A 7683-nucleotide genomic window follows, 5' to 3' on the forward strand; every position below is an offset into this window, starting at 1 on the left:
ATGGGCAATGAAATAGCATATAGACTGTGATTCTCAAATAGAGCTCTACTTGTTCAAGGAGCAAAAGAAACAGTTCAGAAACAAGAATATTAACTGGATGAATGTTATTCAATGAATTTTGATACAGCTAAGAAAAGAAGAGTTGGAATACTGAATAAATATATGTAGTTATTAAATCCTTCAAACAGATAAGGATGCCGCTACGTTTATTTTACATGCACGTGTTCTACACTGTTTTGTTTAAATTATATATGCCTCTTTTCTTGTCCCTCTGCTGCCTGTCTGATCCACATTTTACCAAGCAACTTGATTTCACTGGAATTTCATGTATTTGGCAATTGAGCACATGTTTCATTCCTCTGCCTATAGGTTGATTGACTAGACTATTTTTAGTTTTACATTTATTTTTATTTTCTTGGATATAAAAAATGCTTTTATTTTAAGTATCATCAAAGCTAAAGTTTCCCAGTGAACCACACCTATAGACCCAACTCCATTTTGCTGGTTGATTAGATTTACATCTCCATTATTCATGAAAATCAGTTTTTAAGCAAATGGAATTATTATGGATGGTAAATTTATTTGGAGTGTTTTTTTCTCACAAATTGCTTAAAATTGTTAGGTTTTGATGTGTTGTCAAGTATACTAGTGTATGAATTAGAAACTATACAAATAATATATAATAGTTATATTCATAAAAATGAAAATAACAAAAGAAAATTATTTTTGTGTTGAATAAGCAAACAACTTTTATGGGAATTTATTATAATATATAATTAAAACCTAAACTCAGTTAACTGATACTATGTAGTTAGAACAAAAATAGTGCTTTCTTTGAACTTTGTAAATGGATTTTATTTTTGAATTTAGTGCACGACTATCTCTTATGGAGAGACACACACTTACAATGTCCTTGTGCCTTTTGACGTGTGAACAAATACTGAGTAATGAGTTTTTCCTCCACATCTAAAGCATCCCTAAGGACCCTGTACTAAAAAACAGCCTTTAGTGAGAATCCAGGTTATTCTTCCTTTCTTGAGCACAAATCCTTTCACATTGATTCAAACAATTCTGCTCTGTTTTGAAGAAGTGTATTGATTAATTACAGGTCACATTTCACATTCTGCTGTCTCTGGAAGTAAATCTTTTTATGAGAGCTAAACTAAAATTTTATATATTTTTTAGAATTTTTGCTGTAACACCATACTAGAAAGCAATGACTATCTCTGAAATTATACTTTTCTTAAGATTTAAGTAAAGATTAAGATATTTACGTTAAGTGGCAATTGGGGTTTCTAATTTATCGAAGAACCTGTTGAAGGATGAAGACAGGTGAAAGAAAACATATTAAGGAGTCACCTTCTCTGAAACTGCAAACTCCATATTTCTTGTTTAGAAGATAATTCATGAACTATACTGAGTTCACTTTTCTTTAAAGGAGTGTGTTCTTGTAGCAGTGGCAACTGTATTTTAATACATATAATGTTCATTTTTAAAAATTTTTTTCTGAGTTTGCAAAGCTACTCTCTTAATATCTAAAAGACAGATCATGTAAATCATTTAGTTTAGGTGTCTAGGATAATATTCTGTAGAATGTTTAACCTACATATAATCATGGGTTTTCTTTCTAGAAGGGCTGAAGAATAAAATGTGAATTGAAATATATGTTATATGCCTCTCTTCTGACAAGATGAATATAATCAGTATGTATTAAATGCCATTTGGTCTAGTAACAATGTTGTTTGAAAATATACATTCTCATATTATGTAGCAAAGATCTGAAGATTTTAAGAAGACACTTCCATTAATGCATACTTGGTTGTGGCCCACTTTCATGAAATAGAGATATTTCCTCCATGATTTAAAACATTTAATGACTTACAATTTTTCAATTACTTCTATCTATTTAACATTTAACAAAAATGGGAAATTTTCCGATTAAAAATCTTTTAGATTTCTCTGAAACTAGCATATAGACCTTCCGTTTCAATATGTAATAATAAAATGAGAAACAGCTAGTGGGGAATTCATCTGAAATGCAACTATTTTGCTTTTTGCTTTCTAGATGCCTTTGCTATTCTTGTTCCCTACATATATTTTGGCTGAAAAGCCATTCAGTTTGTGTTACCATTTTATGTTTGGAACCTCACAGGATCTGCAGCAACCCCATGATCTATTTTTCTCATTGATTTAGAAGTTCAGAATCATGACAGCTACACTGGCTAGGCTCTGGGGAGAGTGGCAGACAGAGGCACAGCATGGCTGGAGCATATGTAGGAGGAAATGTTCACCTTTGGTATCAAAGTAAGAGATAAACACCCAGGGGTTACTCCCAGGACTTAAGAGTCTTCCATAAGGCACAACATTAGATCTTCTATCCACCTCAGACACCAAGTTTTGCACATAAGGGCTTTCTTGGCATATGCATTGCAGATGGCTAAAAAAAATGCACATAAGCTCATTTTCACCTTTATGATTATTTTTAGCTTTTTCATTTTGGAGATGGATTCCCTCACACAGAACACCTGTGAGAACAGTATGAGCACGCTCTCAGTTGTAAAGGCTGTTGTGGCCGTGCCTGCTGCTTCTCTGACCTAGTAAGAATCTGCCTCTAGTGCCTCTTTAGCCTTTTTACAGAGCTATTTTATCTGAAGTTTTCTTAAGTGGAGGTAGGGATGATGAAGCAGGACACTACCTCAGACTACCTCAGATGATGAAGCAGACACTTCCTAAGACTGCCTCAGTCTACCTCAGACACTGAGGTACCTACGCTACCTCAGACTACCTCAGATGATGAAGCAGACACTACCTAAGACTGCCTCAGTCTTAGGAAACTTCTCTGGTCCTTTGATATTTTTTTTCATTGTTATTTGATGTTTGGTTGTTATGACTTTTTTAAATTGAGCTTTATGACTGTTGTTTTATGGCTTTTTAAAATTTCTAGTTGTATGTTAAGCACAGAGTCATCTACTCATACTCATATGTGATCATGTTTGGAAAAACAGATGTTATAAAATTGCCTTTATTAAGTCAGCATGGGTCCTATGCATGTTGTCATCATCGCTGCAAGTTCATTTAAACAAATTTCCTTCAAGTGGACTGAAAGTTTCTGTGTCCTTGTGTTCATGCACCAGTCCCAACTCTTATCATCTCTCCACCCCTTCTTCTTCACTGGCTTCTGAAAATGGGCAGCAGGTTCCAACAACTATTGGCAAATGATTATCGTAGAGTGAGTGAGAGTAGAGCTTCTTTAAGGGAGTAGGTCTACATAAGCTGACTAGACACCAGTGGATGAACTTGCACCAAGGGACACCTTGGTAGAAATGCTTGGCTGGATAGGACTTAACATATATGACCTGAAATCTGGTCGGGTTACTATTGTGGGTGGGGAGGGAGGAGGGAAGTCTAAATTTGATTAAGCTGTATTATATGAAATGCACAAAAATAAAATATTAAAAGTGGAAAAAGAATTGTTCTTATTAAAGGGAAATATCCCATGCTTGGCATTTCTTTGGAAAATCTGAATATCTTCAAAACCTCATATATTATCAATTTTTCATATAAATTGCAACCAGATGGATTATAGTACATCTTTCAGAATTTTATATTCAAAAAAGTGGTTAAGAAGGCTTTCTTCGGGCTGGAGAGATCGCTCAGTGGTTAAGAGCACTGACTGCTCTTGCAGAGGACACAGGTTTGTTTCCCAGCGCCTCCATGACAGCTACGAACTGTACTTACCTCCAGTTCCAGGGGAATCCGACACCCTCTTCTGACCTCTCCAGCATCACACGACACGGGTGCACTCACATACATGCAGGTAATACACTCATACACATTAAATAAAAATAATAAATAAAATATTTTTCTAAAAAAGAATGCATTCTCTTCAAAAATACTAAATGCCAAGATTTTAATTAACCAAGAGCACACACTGACAAGCCTTGAAGAAATCATGAACAGAAAACAGTTCAAAAAATGGACTATGAGAGCATTTGAGGGTGTCAACTTGACAGGAAGAACACAAGGCATTTTCTTAGATACTGTTTCCTTTAATTTTTAGGCATTATGCTTTCCCCAAACTAATGATAGATTCCTATTCAAGAAGTGCTAGAGTCTTCTATTTTTCCATCTGATAAAGCCATCCTCATTTTTGGAGGCCTTTAATTCTTATTTGCTATTTTAAGTGGTAATTGCTTTGCCACTTGTCCAAGGTGCTTATTGGAAAACAAATGAAGATTTGTGTTCATAAAAAGTTTCTTATGTAAAGGGACTTATGCATTGAAGGGTCTGTGCCAACTTATAGTTCTAATTATTGGCAGCTACTGGGTTTTTGGGTGATTTGACCTAATGAATGGAGAAATGCTTTGGTGGATTTTTGGGATAATGGCATTGTTGGTAGGTAGTTGGTAACAGGTTGTGAAGGCTGGCTAAGGAAAGAAGTCACTAGGGGCATCTCTTTGAAAAGTTTATTTTTCCCTAGTGATATATTATTCTTTCTTTCTTCCCCAATGGTAGGATATGAATAGCTGTACTCTATCTCCCTTTCTCCATAATGCATGGACTATGACTCCTAAAACTATAAGCCAAAAAGCAATGCCTTTTCTAACTTCTAAATTAATTCTCATATATCTGTCTCAGTAATGAAAAAGTCTAAATGTTGCTAGCACTATCTGACCGTGTGGTTAATAGCTTTGAAATGAGTTTGTGTGAGTTGACAATAAAACCAACCATCACAAAGTCTTTCAATTTCTTACTTTTATCCCAGGCACTTAATTTCTTAACCTATCAAGAATGAGATTTTCTTCTAGATTTCTTCATATGAAAGATAATTATTAGTGTACAGAAATATCAAAGTTTTGTACACTGAATTTGTATCACGTTTAAATTTTGAGTTAAGAGGCTTAATTACAGTATCAGTAGACTGAAAGTAAGATACAGCTTTTTTCCTATTTATTTGCTTTTCTGTCATGTATCTTATAGCTTTATTGCCCTTGTTGAGATTTTGAGCAATATACTGACTGAGAGACAAAACACTTTCAATTGAAACACTTTCAATTCTTCCCACATTTAGCATACTGTTTATGTAGACTTTATTATGTGTAAAATCTTTGATCTACTCCTAGCTCCTTTAGGACTTTATTCTGAAGTGATGTTGATCATTATCTAAGTTTTTCTTCCTCTATTAAGATGATCATGTGATCCTTAACCTTTACTATTATACATGCTGCTTTATATTTATTGATAATGTATCGAGTCAATTTTGCATATCTGTCAGGAAACAAACATGGTGTTGGTGGATGATTTTCTTAACGGACTCAGGAATATATTTTCTGAGTATCTTATTGAGGATATCTTTGATGAAATTTATGAGGGTAATTGATGTATAGATTTTATTGTTGTTCTTTCCTTTTTCAGTTTTTCCATTGAATTAATTCTTGCTTCGCAGACTGCATTTCATCATGTCCCTTCTTTTTCTAGTTTGTGGAACTTTTTATGGAGCATTGATTTTAGCTATAAACTAAAGATATGATAGAACTTGTGCCAGTGAATTCCTTTGGTCCTGAGCTTTGATTTGTGGAAAACAGTCTTATTTCTGTTTCAATTTCTGTGCTTGTTATGATTTTTACATGCTTTGTTTAATTTTGGTTGGTTATGTGTGTCTAAGAAGGCACAGATTTCTTCAGTATCTTCCAATATTTATATGGGTTTTCAAATAACCCTTAATGATCCTATCTAGGTTTCTTTGAATTCTTGTAAAATCTCCTTTTTTGTTACTTTGATTAGATCTATCTTTGTTCACCTATGTAGCTTATCTTTTCAGAGAACCAAAATTTCATTTAATAGATTCTATTTACTGTCCACATTACTCAATTCTTTCCTGAACTGTATTATTTCTTGCCTTTCTACAAGTTTTGTGTTTGGCTGGTTCATGTTTTCTAAGACACTTATATACATCTCACTTAGAACTGCCTTAGCTAATATCTGAAGATTTGTGGTAAGTTGTGCTATCATTTCTATTTGGTCCTAGGAAATTCTGAATTTCTTCTATCACACATTTGATGTCCTATAGTGATCATTCTTGTGAATTTTTTGGTACATATCTATTTTTGTAAATTTGTAGTTTCTTTTTCTGTTGATATCTTGTTTTGTTCCACTATGATATGATAATATATAGGAGTTTATTTTAATTATTCTGTAGTTTTTAATGTATGCTCTGTGACATTAATCTGATATACCTTAGAAAAGGTCTCATTGTCTGTTGAGAAGAATGTCTCTTCATTTTCTGTTGGGATGGATATTCTTTAGATATTTGTTCATCCAAATTAACTGTGGTATATTTAAACTTAGAAATTGTTTTGTTAATTTTCAGTTTTGTGACCTATATAAAGATGAGAGTGTGCTATTGAAGTCACCCATAGCTATTGTATCATGACATTTCTTTTCTTTCATGCCCTTTGTTGTTTGTTAATATGTAATGGCTATTTTTATCTCTTCTGATTAATTTTGTTTGTACATCTACTTCATGAGATTCCAAATAACTATATCAGTTCTTTTAAGGTTCTGTTTTCTTGAGAGTTTGATTTCCTTTCTTTAATTCTTAATGTATGATATTTTTGTCAATGAGGTACAAAGGAATTATATTTTACATGAATTATCTTTGTATAAAAAGTAGAAAATGCCCAGCTGTAAGTCTAATAACCATATGATCGGAATGGCAAATTACCTCTACTGGTGCAATAGTGGTACTGTTATCTGGAGGGTCACTTAAAGCCCTCTCAACAGGATTGAACTCATGTGTGGCAATGTTAACTCGGCCAAGTACATGTGGATGGAGAGGACATAGTTCCTAGAGAAAACCGTATCTCTGTCATATCTCTAGACAAATGAGATTTCTTACCATATGCTAAATATGAATCCTTATATTTATAGTCAAGCATACCATACAGCACTCATCAAAGAAGCTTTTTTTGTAACAGATAGAGACTACTTCAGAATTCCACAACTGGTCAGAGACAGATAATATACACCTGAGAGACACACAGTCCTAGGTGACACATCTACAGTTGAACTTCTACAACTAAGTTCATGGAACATAGCAGAATGAGGGATAGAGAGAAAACTAATGCATGCCTCAACTCTCACCATGAGGTGTCCTTTTGCAATAGAGTGTGATACAGCCAGAAGGCCACAACTGGCCAATAAGAGACTGCAAAATGTATTTCCCTGGATAGGACTCATATACTGACCCTCACTCACCCTCGGCTCAGGATTGATTGTGGAAGAGGGGGCAGAAAGATTGTAAGAGCCTTGACTGGTTCATGAACACAGGGAAGCAGAGACTGGACATGTGAACTTGTGGCAATGGTGGCATCAAGCACAGGTCCCATGCAAGCTCAATTAAAGAAAGGACCAGAGGGAAGGAGAGAAATGGTGGTGGACTGGCCCTAGACTGAGAATATTGGTGACTGATTGCTACAGGGAGAGGGGGAATACATCTTACTTATAATCTCTAGATGGGTTGACTAGACTCCAGTGGGTGAATTTGTGCTGAAGTACACATGGGTACAAATGCTTGACTGGATATGGCTTAACTTGTATGATGGAATACATGAAGTCTGGTTTGGGAATGTGGGGGATGGATGGAGGTGGGGGTCTAAGTTTGATTAAGAATGGCTGTATGAA

This window comes from Nannospalax galili, unplaced genomic scaffold (genome assembly GCF_000622305.1).
Source record: "Nannospalax galili isolate Female #2095 unplaced genomic scaffold, S.galili_v1.0 scaffold308, whole genome shotgun sequence".
Classification (NCBI taxonomy): Eukaryota; Metazoa; Chordata; class Mammalia; order Rodentia; family Spalacidae; genus Nannospalax; species Nannospalax galili.